Source organism: Heptranchias perlo, chromosome 38, assembly GCF_035084215.1.
Source record: "Heptranchias perlo isolate sHepPer1 chromosome 38, sHepPer1.hap1, whole genome shotgun sequence".
NCBI classification, from domain to species: domain Eukaryota; kingdom Metazoa; phylum Chordata; class Chondrichthyes; order Hexanchiformes; family Hexanchidae; genus Heptranchias; species Heptranchias perlo.
The window spans coordinates 12,103,312-12,121,414 of record NC_090362.1 but is presented as its reverse complement, the minus strand read 5'-3'; the positions used below and the strand labels follow the sequence as shown (position 1 = coordinate 12,121,414).

The 18,103-nt window shown below is 46.3% G+C and overlaps 1 long non-coding RNA gene across 1 annotated transcript in view; it reads left to right on the top strand.

Annotated features, from left to right (window-relative positions):
• The first annotated feature begins 3,635 nt into the window (after nt 1–3,635).
• Nucleotides 3,636–18,103, top strand: part of LOC137304626 (uncharacterized) — a 183,589-nt gene continuing 169,121 nt past the window's right edge. Inside the window, exon 1 of the long non-coding RNA XR_010958597.1 lies at nt 3,636–3,674. This is a non-coding gene — a long non-coding RNA (uncharacterized lncRNA). The remainder of the gene's footprint in view (nt 3,675–18,103) is intronic.

The window sequence follows — 18,103 nt, the reverse complement described above, 5'->3', positions numbered from 1 at the left end:
GGAGAAGCAGTTTTTTGTTTAAATGACATAATTTCAAAAGTGATTCATCCATGGCTAACTGAAGAAGTTAAGCATAGTATTAGATTAACAGAAGAGCCCTATAATGTTGCAAAGAAGAGTAGTAAGCCTGAGGATTGGGAGAGTTTTAGAAACTAGCAAAGGATGACTAAAAAGGGAGAAAATAGAATATGACAGTGAACTAGCAAGAAGTATGAAAACAAATCGTAAGAGCTTCTATAAATATGTTAAAAAGGAAGAGCAGCAAAAAGAAACATTGGTTCCTTAGAGGCTGAGACAGGAGAAATTATAATGGGGACTAAGGAAATGGCAGAGATGTTAAACAAATGTTTTGTATCTTTCTTCAAGTAGAAGACACAAAAAGCATACCAGAAATAGTGGGGAAGTAAGGGGCTAATGAGAGTGAGGAACTTAAAGTAATTAATCAGTAGAGGAAAAAGTACTGGAGAAACTAATGGGACTAAAAGCTGATAAATCCCTTTGGATTCTAGGGTTCTAAAAGAGGTGGCTGCAGAGATAGCGGATGCATTGGTTACAATCTTCCAAAATTCCCTAGATTCTAGAATGGTCCCAGCAGATTGGAAGGTAGCAAATGTAACCCCACTATTCAAGAAAGGAGGGAGAGAGAAAACCGGGAACTATAGGCCAGTTAGCCTGACATCAATAGTAGGGAAAATGCTGGAATCCATTATTAAGGAAGTGGCAACAGGGCAATTAGAAAATCATAATATGATTAGGCAGAGTCAATGTGCTTTTAGGAAAGGGAAATCGTGTTTGACAAATTTATTAGTTTTTTGAGGATGTAACTAGCAGGGTAGATAAAGGGGAACCGGTGGATGTAATATATTTGGATTTTCAAAAAGCATTTGATATGGTGCCACATAAAAGGTTGTTATTGCAAGGTAAGGGCTCAAGGGGTTGGGGGTAATATGTTAGCATAGATAGAAGATTAGTTAACGGATAGAAAACAGAGAGTACGGATAAAGGGGTCATTTTCTGGTTGGCAGGCTGTAACTAGGGGGTGACGTAAGGATCGGTGCTTGGGCCTCAGCTGTTGACAATCTATTGATTAATAACTTAGATGAAGGGACCGAGTGTAATGTATCCAAGTTTGCTGATGATACAAAGCTAGATGGGAAAGTAAGCTGAGGAGGACACAGTCTGCAAAGGGATATAGACAGGTTAAGTGAGTGAGCAAGAAGGTGGCAGATGGAGTATAATGTGGGGAAATGTGAGGTTATTCACTTTTGTAGGAAGAATAGAAAAACAGAATATTTTTTAAATGGTGAGAAACTATTAAATGTTGGTGTTCAGAGAGACATGGATGTCCTCATACAAGAAACACAAAAAGTTAGCAAGCAATTAGGAAGGCAATTGGCATGTTGGCCTTTATTGCAAGGGGGTTGGAGTACAAAAGTAAGGAAGTCTTGCTATTGTACAGGGCTTTGGTGAGACCTCACCTGGAGTACTATGTACTGTTTTGGTCTCCTTACCTAAGGAAGGATATACTTGCCTTTAGAGATGGTGCAACGAAGGTTCACTAGATTAATTCCTGGGATGAGAGGTTGAGTAGAAAGGGCCTATACTGTCTGGAGTTTAGAAGAATTAGGTGATCTCATTGAAACATACAAGATTCTGAGGGGGCTTGACAGGGTAGATGCTGAGGTTATTTCCCCTGGCTAGAGAGTCTAAAACTAGGGGGGCATAGTCTCAGGATAAGAGGTCGGCCATTTAAGACTGAGGATGAGGAGGAATTTCTTCACTCAGAGGGTGATGAATCTTTGGAGCTCTCTACCCCAGAGGGCTGTGGATGCTGAGTCGTTGAATATATTCAAGACTGAGATGGATAGATTTTCGAACTACATGGGAATCGGGCAGGAAGGTGGAGTTGAAGTTGAAGATCAGCCATGATCTTATTGAATGACGGAGCAGGCTCGAGGGGCTGTATGGCCTACTCCTGCTCCTATTTCTTGTGTTCTTATTAACAGCAGCACATCTTGTCATATCTGTTCCAGCTCCTTGTGTTGAATATTCACTTTTCTTAGTTTTCTTTTCTTTATTCATTTTGTCCTCTCAGACCTGTGGGGTTTTTTTTCTCTCCTTGTTTGATGTCTTTTTTCTCCTCACAGCCGACTGAGATCCGGCCTGTGGGGCTTTGCTCTACTGTCAGAGACCGGCACCTGAGAACTGTGATTCCCTGGATATCAGCCTTCGGGCACCTCTGATATTATTCAGGCCGCTGAGACGGTGGGGTTATTTTAACCTGATTCTCCCGGCAGAAATCTGACAGGATCAGATTGTCTGTCCGTTTTTTGCCCCGTTCAATTTTATTTTCCACGGACCTCATCAGGGCGGGAGAGCCGAGATCCGATCCCATCAGATTAAAATGACCCCTGGTGTTTCAGGCAGCCGACTCCTAATGGGTTAATAACAAATCTCTTTAGTGAGACTGGTGTCCCTGCATCATCTACCTTTTACACTCACTGAAATCAAAGCTTGCAGGATATTTTTATTTCACTTCTCTGATCCAAGGTTCCTTTGAAAAATAATACCCAAGCTCGGTTTGATTCTCTAACAAAACTTTCCACAAAGAGGCGCATTTTTCATTCATAAGCCTCAAGATTCCTCACACAAAATCTCTGATAATCCCGAGCTCGCAATTCTAAAATGCTGTGAATAATATTTTCAGAGGGGGCCAGTTATCTGTTTCCTCTCTGCACGCTGACTCATGATTTGTGTTCTCTCTGTTGCTGGCGACTCTGACAATCTTGTTTCACCCATAATGGTGCTGCCCTCCCTCCCTACCAGCTGACGTTCATGCTTGGTCTAAACTTATAGCTGAGGAAATTCCAGAGCTTAGGCCCTAGACAGCTGAAGGCACGGCTGCCAATGGAGGAGCGATTAAAATCGGGGATGCGCAAGAATTGGAGGAGCACAGAGATCTCGGAGGGTCGTAGGGCTGGAGGAGATAGGGAGGGGCGAAGGCCATGGAGGGATTTGAAAACAAAGATGAGAATTTTAACATTGAGATGTTGCTGGACCGCCAGCCAATGTAGGTCAGTGAGCACAGGGGCGATGGGTGAAAGGGATAAAGGTGGTCTCCTGAGAGCTGAAAACAATTTTCATGGCACTTGCCTTCTGAGCTCTACTTTTCTCTCCTCCTTTTAAGATGTTCCTTTAAAACCTGCCTCTTTGACCAAGCTTTTGGTCACCTGTCCTAATATCTCCTTATGTGGTTCGGTGTCAAATTTTGTTTGCTTACGCACCTGTGAAGTGCCTTGGGACGTTTTACTACATTAAAGGTGCTATATAACTGCAAGCTGTTACTGGGTGGAGGAGGCAGGCAATGAACGTAGGAGATCGGCGCACAGTCTGGGCATCACTAACTCTCCCAGAGCCGACACTGCGTATAAAAGGACCTTTTTTTTTTCTGTCTAGAACAGTTCAACACTTCAGTTTAATTTCTTCCCCACAGATTGTGTTACCGGGTGTACTGGAGTGAGGTTTCCCAGATGGACCCTGTGATTTGCAGAGATTTCACTGCTCTAAAAATATTCGACTGATTGAGATTTGGACTACTGCCCACTGCGTCTCCCGGCAACCCCTGCGTGGACTGAACAGCCCAGTCAAGCCCAGACGCCTTGGGAGGTTAGCAGGTAAGAACTGAAAGGGGAGCAGAGATTAAACTTGTCCTCTGAACGCTTGGCACACAGACCAGTAACTCATCCAAACAGGTAACGGAGCTTGGAACCTGCGGGTGAGGTTGACTTGTGACGTAGAGCCTCCGCTGTTGAAATTTGGTTCAGATTTTGTAAGATTGCAGGAATTGGTGTCAGGAAGTAATGAGGTGGCTTAGATCTGTCAAACGTACTATCAGTCAAGATTTATTATTACAATTGGTCCAAACAGACCAAGAGGATCCTTGGTCTGTGATTGGTGTGGGTAGAACCATGTGCTATTCATCGAGTTGGGGGTAATATACGTATTCTGTACTTCACGCAGGACAGCGTTGTCAGGAACAAAGGGGTAAAATACTCCATATTCAGTACTTCGCAGGGGGTCCCTGGCAGCGTGTCAGTGCTCGCGGGGTGTCCCCGGCAGCGTGTCAGTGCTCGCGGGGGGGGTCCCGGGCAGCGTGTCAGTGCTCGCGGGGGGTCCCCGGCAGCGTGTCAGTGCTCGGGGGGGGGGTCCAGGGCCGCGTGCCAGTGCTCGCGGGGGGGTCCCGGGCAGCGTGCCAGTGCTCGCGGGGGGGGTCCTGGGCAGTGTGTCAGTGCTCACAGGGGAAGAAGTCACTGCATTATATGTAAAGGTCAGTTCACACAGACGTGAGACAAACGGGTGTTTGAAAAGATGCTTTTGAGTCATTGTGTCTGTTTAGGTGAACATAGTCCTGCAATTACAATCACTTCACGATCTGTTCCGGGGAGCAGAGGAGTGGCAGAGTCTGCCAGCAGTTCAGAAGACCCACAAAAAAAAACAATGTGGGTCTCCACCGTGGGGGGAAGTCAGGTTGTTCTCTGGGCACTTTCTGCCAGTTGTGCTCCCGGAGTGGGAGATGGGACTCTCAGCCTGGAGCTCTGATTCTGCCGCTCGCACTCCCATCCATCGAGTCTGCGTTGCGGGAGCGCCGCATCCTGAATTTGTCCTTGTGTTTGGCAGCGGGCGGGCTGTGCGCGAGAAGTGCTTCGCGACAAACTCCACTGTCTCCGAGTGTGAATGAGACCTACTGGGAGAAGCCCTACTGGGGGGGAAACGAGACCCCCTGAATTATAGCTTCTCTCCACGCCGAGCTGTCCATTTCCAGCACAAGCCGATGGGAGAGGATATTTTGTGGCTTGTTATTGAAGCGACAAGCTCCTCAGCAACACAGTTGCTCCAAATATTTATCCTGTCGATATTGATGATGTCGAGTCGACAGCCTCTGATTCTATCTCGCGGTCTGTCCTTGTAGCAGCAGATAGCTTGTGTTTTATGGGGGAGGAAGGTTTTATAATTATTCGATGTCTCCTGGACGAGTCCTACAGAATGATCAATAATCGGTGACGTTTTTATAACCTTAACATTTCTCCGAAGCACAAGTCGGGCCTCAGCTTTCACAGGCCGATAAAAGCAGACGGCAGGTGGAATATCGACTGACAGTCCTGTCCTCTGTTTATTTCTGCCAGTTTATTTTTAAATGGAGCTGATGTTACTCCCCTTATTGACACCCCTAAGAGTAGAGATTGTGTGTCCTAATTAATCTCTCTCTCGCTGCTAGTTAGACTGGGGTCGATGGGCCGTGTTTGCCTCCCTCTAGTGCAGCATTAACAACGTACAAAGTCGCCTTGAGGTTTTTCAAAAATATTTCTCCTAATTTTTATTGTTTTGTAAAGACCGTCCAGTGCAGGAGGGAGCTCCGCAGGTCAGCCTGATCCCATTAAAGAAAGAACTTGCATTTATACAGCATCTTTCACCATCTCAGGATGTCCCAGAGCGCTTTACAACCAATAAAGTACAAATGTATTCACTGTAAGGTGGGAAACGCAGCAGCCAATTTGCGCACAGCAGGTTCCCACAAGCAGAAATGAAATAATGACCTCATCTTTTTTTTAGGTGTTGGTTGAGGGATAAATGTTGGCCAGGACACAAGGGAGAATTCCGCTGCTCCTCTTCAAATAGTGCCATGGGATCTTTTAAGTCCACCTGAGAGGGCTGGCAGCACCTCGGACAGTGCAGCACTCCCTCAGTACTGCACTGGGAGTGTCAGCCTCGATTTTTTGTGCTGGAGTCTCTGGACTTGAACCCGCGAACTTCTCAGAAGCGAGAGTGCTGCCCACTGAGTCACGGTTGGTGCCTAATTAATTCTGAAGTTAGGGTCAAGGCACTTTGTTGGGTCAGAACGGTGGAGCCTTTAACCTCCATCCAACCATTGCTGTACCTGGGATCGCTCAATGTTGAAGCTGAGGCAAAAGTTGTCAACCTCTCCCATTGAATGTCAGTCTCGCTCAGTTGGTATCACTGTCACTGAGTCAGAAGGTTGTGTGTTTCAGGATGAATGCTGTGTAGAGTGTATAAGGTGATAGTACAGCGGTACGCGAGGCAGCCAGGGGACTATTCGTGACCTGTCTCCCCTTCACCTCTGGCTGTCCACCGACCTGCGCCCTATATTCTTGGGTCTCCATTCATGCTGTGCCTGGTTTTGGGACAGTGACTGAGTGGAGAGTCGGGGCTGTTCCCTCCTTTTCTTGCTCTCCAGCAAAAGGTGGGTTAGTGTGGGAATGAGATTAGGAGGGAGAGTGATCTCAGTGAGAGGGAGGCCCAATTTAAAATAGAACCATTGGGCCTGCAGTATTTTTCTTGTCCTGTATGATGGCCCTCAATTCCAGTTGATGCACAGAGTGGATTGAGTGAAATCAGGAGCTGACCATATAGGGGAATCACCGACGCAGACCCACGTCCAATCACTCTGTGGGGCAGTATTCCCAAGGATGTCCTTCAATTGGTTCATTCATGTCCTTTAGGCAAGAAAACCTGCCATTCTTATCCGGTCTGACCTATATGGAACTCCAATCCCACACCAACGTGGTTGACTCTTAAAGTGGTCCAGCAAATCCCTCGGTTATATCTCTAGGGATGGGCAATAAATACCGGCCTTGCCAGTGACACCCACAACCTGAGAATGAATTTTAAGAAAAAGACATTGATTGGGTTTAACGTCCATTACTAATGGGTGGCAAGTCGTACTCTGGTCGGATCCTGAAGCAGTAGAGTGGCTCGATCCAACGCAGTCCTGTGCAACGCCTCAACATGTGTCCTTGCCAATCCCATCCCCGCTAGAATCTGAGCACAAAGTACTATCACCCAGCTCATGGTGATACTGTTAATGAGCCAACTCCCAGAAGAGAGATCTGTGGAATAAACGTCCTACTTAACCTACAGAAAGAGACGGCCTTGGAGTCACTTTAGCGCAAGGAGGAGAAGATAAATTGTAATTAGTGTGACTAATTACTATGGGATTTCTCCCCTTTGTCTTGGGAAACACAATAGCAGTGAGCCTTGGAGTTGGTGTTTCTGGGAACAGAGATTAACTGACTGGTTGGTTCATGGAATTGACTGAGCTGAAGAAAGGAACCAACTTGTATCAGTTATTGTAGATCTGGTGCAGCTTGGGTTCAGGGAGTGCTGGGACATGTTGGGCTATTTGTCCCGTTCAGGCACTCTCTTACATGTGATGCTTGTGAATTTAGTGCTAGAAAGCCAACCTACACATGCCCAACCACGGTGCTTCCGATTGCAAAGGCAAGGTCTCCGAATTACAAAGAATATAGAGGCACTGTGGAAAGTGCAAACAAGATTTACAAGGATGATACCAGAACTGAGAGGCTATAACTATCAGGAAAGACTTTTTCATTAGAAAAGAGAAGGCTGAGGGATGACCTGATAGAGATCTTTAAGATTATGAAAAGGTTTGACAGGGTAGACGTATAGAGATGTTTCCATTCGCGGGGGAGTCCAAAACTAGGGGCCATAAATATAAGATAGTCACTAATAAATCCAATAGGGAATTCAGGAGAAACTTCTTTACCCAGAGAGTGGTGAGAATGTGGAACTCACTACCACAAGGAGTAGTTGAGGCGAATAGCGTAGATGCATTTAAGGGGAAGCTGGATAAACACATGAGGGAGAAAGGAATAGAATATGTTGATAGGATGAAGTAGGGAGGGAGGAGGTTCGTGTGGAGAATAAACACTGGCATAGACCAATTGGGCCGAATGGCCTGTTTCTGTGCTGTAAATTCTGTCAGCTCCTCACTTGTTCCTCCCACAAAAAAAATCCTACTGAATCTAAGGGAGAACTAGCCCAACTGCTGAAGGGGAAACAAGCTAGTGTGAAGCCTGAGGCCTTCGCTGGAACCATGATGATTAGGGTGGCCACCTTTTTCAAGTCCAATCCTGGATGGGAGGTGGGGGCGTGGTCGAGGTGGGGGAGGGGTAAAGTGGCCGGGAAGTGGGGAAGGATTTGTGGGGGTGGGGGTCAAGGGTCGGGAGGTGGGGCCAGGATCAAGTCGCTGAGTTCCAATGTTTGCTTCACTGCTGTTGAACATTGATTGGAAAAAAACCTGAATAACTAATGCCTGCACATCACTGAACACAGGAGGGGGAAAGAAAAGGGCCCCTGTTTTAAAATCAGGACATTTGAGGCCAATGATGCAGCGTGGGTGCTGATCAGTTTCTCTGTGCAGAAACGGCCAAACGTCGCTGATTTGGACCTGGCTTTTCCCACCCCCCCCCCTCGCCCCACACGATGATTCTGTTCTGACTCCCCATTACAATCAATGTGCTGTGTCTTCCAATGATTTGTCCATTGATCGTCACTGTCACATTGACGCTTGGGCCATTTACCAGCTGAGCTGTGGGAGGGACAGGGCCCTGAATGGGAAAGGCACACAATTGGGCCATCCCGTTTCACATACAATAAATGAGTTGCCCTGTCACACGAGAGTAATTTAAACAACTATGGATGCGTCAACAGTGTAATGAATGGCCAATTAAGTCAGTGAATCACATGGCGGGTGCCAGTCAGGGAGGGGTAATAAGTGAATCGATCAGCCTGGTAAGTCTGTGCAGAAACCAGACAGATAAATGTCCATCTCCTTTAACTGCTTCCTGCTGTTGGATCTGATTCTGTGATCTCCCTCTGCTGAGATCATTTCTGGTCCTTTTTTTTTTGCTTCCTTCCCTTCTCTGCCTCCAGTACCTTTTGTCTCCCTTGTTTCTTGGTGACCAGAACCGGACACAGTTCAAGATGTGGTCTGACCAGAACCCTGGACAGCTTGATCGTGATTTCAGTCATTCAAGGAGCCACTGATTCACGGATGGGAATGTTCTTTCATTCCGATACCTTTTGTGTTGATTGTAGAAGCAGAATGTTGTCATGAACAGTTTCTGGTACTAAACCATTTGATTTTCTGTATGACAATGGGGATTACCCAGAGCTGCCGTCTTTTCCTGGACCTTGAGATTTGAGCCACTGCCCCATAAGGCAGGACAGCCCTGCCCCCATAGCTGTGCCTAGTGCATCACATGGTGTCTACAGATCGACCCCACTTAGTTTCCTAGAATCATACAGCACAAAAGGAAGCCATTCGGCCCAGCATGCCTGTGCTGTGCTTTGAAGGAGCTATTTAATTAGTCCCACCCCCCTGCTCTTTCCCCATAGCCCTGGAAATTTTTCCTTTTCCATCCAGAAAGGCCGTATATTCTCCCAGTGCAGCATCCAATTGACTTTTAAATGGTTTCAGGGTTTTCCCCTCTTGTGACTCTATTCTGGAGTCCATTCCCTGTATTAATCACTGTGAAGAACTTCCTGATATCAGCTTTAAATTTGTCTTTGAACCCGTGTCCCCTTATCCTATGCGTGCGATTCACATTAAAATAATCCAAATGAACCTTTTCCATACTGTTACTATCTTGTATAAGATCACCTCTCAGATGCTTCCTTCCCTTCTCTGCCTCCAGTGCCTGATGTCTCCCTTGTTTCTTGTGACCAGAACCCTGTAGAGTTTGATCATAGAAACATAGAAAATAGGAGCAGGAATAGGCCGTTCGAGCCTGTTCCGCCATTCAATATGATTATGGCTGATCCTCTATCTCAATACCATATTCCCGCTCTCTCCCCATACCCCTTGATGCCTTCTGTGTCTAGAAATCTATCTAGCTCCTTAAATATATTCAGTGACCTGGCCTCCACAGCCTTCTGTGGTAGAGAATTCCACAGGTTCACCACCCTCTGAGTGAAGAAATTTCTCCTCATCTCAGTCCTAAATGTCCTACCCCGTATCCTGAGACCCCTCGTTCTAGCCCCCCCCCCCCAGCCAGGGGAAACATCCTCCCTGCATCCAGTCTGTCTCGCCCTGTCAGAATTTTATGTTTCAATGAGGTCCCCTCTCATTCTTCTAAACTCGAGTGAATACAGGCCGAGTCAACCCAATCTCTCCTCATAAGACAGTCCTGCCATCCCAGGAATCATGATTTCTTCTGATTTGCGCTCTACTGGTTTGACTGTGGTTCAACATCCTCATGACTTTGTTGGTTGCTGCTCTGCATGGGTTGGACATGTGTCGAATCTACTAAGATTCCTGAGTGTTATTAATGGAAAACCATGTGAAGGATGGAATGCTACAGCCTGGTCATTAGTTATTTCCAAGCTTTTATTCAGAGATTCCCCTTATATACACTCCCACCCACACCCTAGATCAGCTCTCCTATAAATAAGATACCAGAGAGCCCCCAATTGATACCCATCACCTGAATACAATTAACACTCATTGATAGAAATCATACAATTAACATTGGGTCTTTTATCAATATTATCTTTGGTTACCTCAACATTGTTCATAGACTACGTGCGTCACCCAGTTTTCCTTCCCATGTGCAGTACTTTACACTCGTCTGTATTCAGATTCACCTGCAATTATTCTGCCTGCTATTTCTGAGCTGCTCCCACTGCCCGGTCCAATCTGGTGGAATCTGCAAATGTCACCAATTGCATTCAGATGCTGTATTCAAGTCATTGATATAAATTAAAACAGTGGTGGTCCCAACGCCCAGCCCTTGGACACTGCGCTTAGTCTGTTTTTCATTTTCTTTGAACACATTTGTTTATTAGTTGTAAACATATTGGGACTGGGCGGGATTATCGGAGGCAGAAGGTCATGTGATGAAACCTGCAGGAATATTCAATGGTAAGTTTCAAAATGGAATTGGATAAATACTTGAAAAGGGAAAATTTGCCGAGCTATGGAGAAAGAGCAGGGGAGTGGGACTAATTGGATAGCTCTTTCAAAGACCCAGCATAGGCACGATGGGCTGAATGGCCTCCTTCTGTGCTGTATGAGTCCATGAATACATCCGACCTGATGTTGGCAACCCTATATTGAGAGAGAATTCCTGACCTTACCCAGTGCAGCCTGTGATGGGAAGGATGTTGACATTCTAACTATCTGGATTGTGTATGTAGATGAGAAATCTGTGTCCTTTGGTCATTTTGAGATAATGTTAGTCACTAACCTTTGTCAAGGGGCCCCAGACCCAAGGATAGCTGTGGTGGAGAGCTGCTATCAAGAATGCTGGACCATGCTGTACCAAAATCGCTCAGATGGTGCCACCCTAGAAAGTTGTTCAAATCCCTCTGTGGCCTCACCCCTCCCTATCTCTGTAACTTCCTTCAGCCCTACAACCCTCAGATCTCTGCGCTCCTCCAATTCTTGCCTCTTGCGCATCCCCCGATTTTAATCGCTCCACCATTGGTGTCCATGCCTTCAGCTGCCTAGGCCCTAAGCTCTGGAATTCTTTGCCTCTCCACCCCTTTCCTCCTCCTTTAAACCCACCTCTTTGACCTAGTTTTTGATCACCTGTCCTACTACCTCCTTTTGGCTCGGTGTCAATTTTTCTTTTGTTTGATAACGTTCTCGTGAAGTGCCTTGGGATGGTTTACTATAAATGCAAGTTGTTGCTGCAAGAGGCTAGGCGACTCCTCACAAGGAAAAGAAACAAGACCCTTCGGATGGCATTGATATAGTTCTAGTAGAAGTGCACATCCTCGTAGTTTTAATTGGCTTCTTTCATTAACTGTCTTGCTTTCTAGTTGTAAACAATTTTACAACACCAAGTTATAGTCCAACGATTTTATTTGAAATCTACAAGCTTTCGGAGGCTTCCTCCTTCCTCAGGTAAATGTCAGGAGTTCCTGACATTTACCTGAGGAAGGAGGAAGCCTCCGAAAGCTTGTAGATTTCAAATAAAATCGTTGGACTATAACTTGGTGTTGTAAAATTGTTTACAATTGTCAACCCCAGTCCATCACCGGCATCTCCACATCATTGCTTTCTAGTGGCATTCCTCTTTCTGCTTCCTCTCCCCTGAAGAGAAGGAACGGCTAATTCGGCTAATCCCAGCTCTGGCAGCACCCCACAGCTCGGTAGGGCACGGATGGAGGCCCAGAGACGCGGGGGAGCAGTGTCTATTTCTGTAACATCTCCTGCTAACGGCGAGACTGTGGTGACCAGTCCTGAGATTTTGTATGGGAAGCTCATCATCTCGAGCTTGAGATATCTAGAGTCTGCGTCTATTTGAACCCTCCTTGTTTGTGGAGAGGTGGATCAATAGGAGTAAGAGAAGGAAATAGCAGTGAGCTCGATGCACGTAAACCTCTTCTGACTGCGTCTGGTAATTGATTCAAATGAGGTTTTCAGCTCTTTCTGACCACCTGCCTGGATTGGATGGGACTGAAGCATTGTCTGCTTTCCCTGTCAGTGGGGAGTCCATTGCTGCCAGATATTATCTTTAATAAGGAGCTCTCTGTACAAGAGTTAGTTACATTTTTTTCCCCCGTTCAGATCCCATCCCCTTTCCCTCCCCGCTGTGCTCTGTAACAGATGATTTACACGGTCCTCATTTATAAAACCGCGAGTTAAGTTGCTTTTTTCCCCCCCCACACTTGTTGTTTTGTTTTCCTGGAGCTAATTCTATGATAAACGATTGTGCTGTGCCTTGGTCCGAATAAAGTTTGGAGATAATGAGGCCCCACAGGAAGAAAGTAAATTACCTGCTTAGCAGAGTAAACGGGATTGACTCACTCGAAGCTGAGTTTCCAGGTTGTTTGCGAAGAGGTTGTTTTTCTGAATTTGAGACGACTGAAGCCCATGTTGATTTCCTGTTTCCCTGCCCTCCCTTTCCTGAAAGTGTTGACTCTAATTGGGGTACAATTCCACAGGCACTGGCCACCTCCAGTACCTCACTGCTCATTCTCTGTGAATGAGCCCTAAGCAGAGTCTGTTTAACCATGGTGTCTTAAGCAGAGCCCAATCCTGTCCCCTACTGCCACACCAGCACTTTTCAGCTGACCTACATTGGCTCCTGGACCGGCAACACTTTTTCCTTAAAAAATAAAATTCTCATCCTTGTGTTCAAACCCCTCCGTGGCCTCGCCCCTCCCTATCTCTGTAACGTCCTCCAGCCCTACAACCCTCTCAGATCTCGGCGCTCCTCCAATTCTGGCCTCTTGCGCATCCCCGATTTGCTTAGCTCCATCATTGGCGGCCGTGCCTTCAGCTGCCTAGGCCCTAAGCTCTGGAATTCCCTCCCTAAACCTGTTTGCCCCTCTTCTCCTTTTAAAGCACTCCTTTAAAACCTACCTCTTTGACCAAGCTTTTTGTCACCTGCCCTAATATCTCCTTATGTGGATCGGTGTCAAATTTTGTTTGATAATCGCTCCTGTGAAGCGCCTCAGTACGTTTTACTATGTTAAAGCTGCTATATAAATGCAAGTTGTTGTAACTGGCTCGTAATAAGGAGAGAGAACCCTGACTGAATTTTATTTTTTGCCCTTCCCCACTAGCTCAGCAGCACTGAGGCCAACTGTGCCCGAGATAAGTGAACTCAATACAGAATGGGCTCAAACTGCCTCAGTATCACTCAGATACTGCATTTACCAACTCAGCCACTGGGGGAGCCAACGAGTTATATTTAATTATCGCCCATTTGTACAGTGCCGTTGCCCAAAACCTTACAGTGCAGGAGGAGGCCATTCGGCCCATCGTGCCCGTGGCTCTTGGAAGAGTTATCCAATTAGTCCCACTCCCCTGCTCTTTACCCAATAAAATTTATTTCCAGATTTTTTTTTAAATGAATTCAAATTCTTAAACTGCCATGGTGGGATTTGAACTCCTACTGTCTGGATTACTAGTTCAGTAATATAACCACTACACTACTGCTTCATGATGCTTGAGGCACAGCCGCGTCCTATGCCTCAAACATCATGAAGCGTTTCACATTAATTACTTAAAATCGCAGTGACTCTGTTATCCAGACAATTGTGGCTGCTATTTTCTACAATTGCAATGATACAAATGGCCTGTTAATCTGTATTGGTTGAAGGATAAATATTGGCCAGGGCACTGGGAGAACTCCCTGCTCTTCTTCAAATAGTGCCATGGGATCTTTTACGTCCACCAGAACAGGCAGACAGGGCTTTGGTTTAATCTCTCATCTGAGTACTGCAGTGAAGTGTCATCTTAGACTGTGAGCTTAATCTCCTTAAACCCACGACCTCCTGACCCGGGGAGGGGGGTGCGGGGTTAGTGCTACCAACTGAGTGGAGCTGTTGCAATATAAACCTGTTAAGGGCCGGATAGCTTAACTCTTCCCACATGCCTTATCTTGACTGGGAGCTTTGATTCCTTCACACACCTGGACATGTCATGCCCCCTCTGTGCCTCTGATGGAGAGAGTGTGGTCAGAGATGACTCCATTGTATGAAGAGGCTGATGTTTCAGATGGCAGTGGCTTCCTGGAGAGGGGCTTTCACTCAGCCTCCAACCAAAACAGCTGATGGCCATGAACAGAAGGGACTCCCTCTAGCAGCATTTGGCGTGCGATTTTAGGTGGTGGGTGGAGGGGGAACGGAAGGAGTCAGGAAGGAAGGTGCTTGGCCTTGTTACCCCTCTTCCCCTCAGACACACGAGAGAAGCCCTCGCTAGGTTCATAACTCCAAAGAAATTGGTTCAACAATGTAAAAGGGCCTTAATGGAGCTGCAGTTATCTGGTTGAGTGTTCAGCCCTCTGTGTGCTTACATGTGTTTAATAGGCGATGTTTCTCTGTTCACTGCCTCGCATATACACACACTCGCGCTGGTAATGTGCAGTTAATTATAGATAGAGCCAGCAAATGATCAGGTAATTAGACAAAATAAACCACTTGGCAGCAAAGTCAAGGTGCTGAAATCTACCAGTAGGAGCAGGCAACCGATACCAAGGTCGCACTTTGATCAAGTTTCTCGCATTTAATTAAAATCTCTTCATAGTCTTGTAATGGCACTGAGTCAAGGAGAGGGTGTTGTGTGAAATCATCAATATTCTGAGATTAACTCTGACTGTCCTGTCTGGATTTGCGTTTGGAAAACTAGTTGGTGCCAGTCAACAGCCACATTACTGGAGGCACTTGTCTGGAAAGATGCAGAGAAAAAAAGACTTGCATTTTTATAGTGCCCGTCACACCCTCAAGACGTCCCAAAGTGCTTTACAGCCAATTAAGTACTTTTTGAAGTGTAGTCACTGTTGTAATGTAGGGAACGCAGCAGCCAATTTGCACACAGCAAGATCCCACAAATAGCAATATGATAATGAACAGATAATCTGTTTTAGTGATGTTGGTTGAAGGATAAATATTGGTCAGGACACCGGGGAGAACTCTCCTGCTCCTCTTCAAATAGTGCCATGGGATCTTTTACGTCCACCTGAGGGCAGACTGGCTGGGTCTATATTGTACTGGGGAGCCTTGGTTTAATGTCTGATCCGAAAGATGGCACCTCCGACAGTGCAGCGCTCCCTCAGTACTGGAGTGTCAGCCTGGATTTTGTGCTGCAAGTCTCTGGGGTGGGCCTTGAACCCACAATCTTCTGACGCTGAGGCGAGAGTGCTCCCCACTGAGTCATCTCTAAAATGGATTATCTGATTGTTTATCTCATTGCTATTTGTGGAACCTTGCTGTGCACAGATTGGCTGCTGCATTTCCTACATTACAACATTGACCACACTTCAAAAAGTACTTCATTGGTTGTAAAGCACTTTGGGATGTCTTGAGGGTGTGACGGGCACTATAAAAATGCAAGTTGGTCTTTTATTGGAAGAGGGGAAGTGTAGTAACAAAAATGGAGACTTTTTGGCTATGATGGATTATGAGTTCCCAGTGCCCCCCCCCCGACCCATGGGGCATGCCCAGCGGGTCAGGCATCACACATTGGGACTGTCACTAAATATTTGTAATGAGTTGACCACTCTATTGTGCAGGGTCAGCTGACTTGGGTGCCGATATGGCCAGAACCTGAGCATGGGCTTCACACTGGAACTACATTTTAGGACGCAGCATACGCATACAGAGGGAGGAGCAGGGGGGTACCCAGGCTACAGAGGGATGGAGAGAGGGAGGGAAGATCAGTCTAGAGGTTAGTGAGGGAGGGAGAAAGCGACAAAGGGAGAGGCGGAGGAGATGGAATGGGGTTGTTAGAATACAGTGAGGGGGAAGACGAGATGCAGCACAGAGTAGGGACAGCCAATATGTAGGTCTGTGCTACGTTAGCTGTTAGCAGTGGGGATGCTGCACTTTGTTTCAACGTCCCTGATTTTGAGAGGGGAACCCAGTGTCCATGTGTGTGAAGATTGGGTGCGGACCAGGATAGGGCTTGGCTGTGGAACCCCTCTTGGTCAAATATCCTGCACTAGAATCACGTGAAGAGTGGCAACTTTTGTGAGTGGCTGAGAAAAATAGTTTGTTGTCGGTGGATATGGCATTAAACATGTGTTGAACAGAGGAGACCTTTGCGCAAGGGTTATTAACACAAAGAATATCGAGTTCGTTGAAAGCAAAGAGAGTCATTATTCACTGTCAGACATGCGTGAAATTCTCCTTCAAAGAACAGTTTTTAATTATGTGCATCAATCAGTTGAGTCAGTTTTATTAATGTAGGCCCAGATATCACGGCTTTTATTGAGCCTGGTTACAAGACGCGCATGTACAGTAAATGCCTCCTTGAAGTAAAACCCAGTTTAAGAGTGGCAGAGTATTTACCTCTGCTTTTCACGGAGTTGCTATTGCATCCAGTTTGTGTAGGTCACTCTGCAGGCTGAGTTATTTTGAAATTGAGAAGTGTAAGGCCGAGGCCAAAGGTTAAAACGAGTACCAGAGAAGATGAGGTGGTGGTTAGATGTCGCCAAGCTCTGATTTTAGAAGCCTGTGCTGGGACACAGGAAGGGAAGGCAGAGGGAGGTGAAGAGTAAAATGACTTTGGCAAAGTCACAACCAGGGGAGTTCTCCCTGGTGACCCGGCCAATATTTATCCCTCAACCAACATCACTGGAAAAAACAGATTGTCTGATCATTATCACATTGCTGTTTGTGGGATCTTGCTGTGCACAAATTTGCTGCTGTGTTTCCTACATTACAGCAGTGACTACACTTCAAAAAGTACTTCATTGCCAAATAAAAACGCTTTGGGACGTCCTGAGGTCATGAAAAGTGCTATATAAATGCAAGTCTTCCTCTCCTCTCCTCTTTCTCTTATTTTTTTCTCTCTCTCTCTCTCTCTCTCTCTCTCTCTCTGACTGGTGTGGGGTTGTGGAGTGCCCTGTGCCTGAAGCCTATGCTTAGAGTACAGTGGGGAGTGAAGGGCCAGCTGATCTGGATGTGAAGCTGAAATGTGTTCAATCCAAGTAGCAGTGCCTTTGAGCAATACGTACACAGACCGAAGAGGGACGTTCTGCGCCAGAAACCCTGGACGAGGACAGTGGGAATGCAAAGCTGCCTCTCGAGGTGTGAGGACTGTTTGGCCTTTTACACTCGAGAGTTTAGCTGAAGGGTTTGGTGAAATCGTTGTGACTGTTTAACCACTGTGCGGGCAGCAAGCTCTTAACTTCCACTGCAGGCAAGGAGGCTACTAAAAATACGTCTTCCTGACTCTCTCCTTTTCGCCATCTGTGTTTCTCCCATACTGTGGAACCTTCTGCTTAGTTGCAAAGAATTTATTTTTAAAAATCTGGTTTCAAAGTTTTTTTTGGAAAGAACAAAGATTCATTCATGGAAAAGGAATCGTTTTAAAAGTTGGCATTTCCTGGAGCAAACCCTTGAAGCTCAGCGGGTAAATACACCACCTGCCGTGATCTGAGCTGTGCAGAACATGGTGGTCCCAGGCTTGATTACCTGGGGTGTGCTGTGGTGGCTGGTCCGTGGCTCAGTGATGGCACTCTTGTCTCCGAGTCAGATGATTGTGGGTTCAAAGTCCCACTCTAGAGACTTGTGCATGAAATCCAGGCTAACCTCCCAGTGCCGCACTGAGGGAGTGCTGCACTGACAGAGATGCCGTATTTCCACTTGAGACGTTAAACCGAAGCATCGTCTGCCCTCTCAGGTGGATGCAAACGATCCCATGGCACTATTTTGAAGAAGAGCAGGGGAGTTCTCCCTGGTATCTTGGCCAATATTTACCCCTCAACCAACACCACTGAAACAGATTATCTGGTCATTTATCGCATTGCTGTTTGTGGGATCTTGC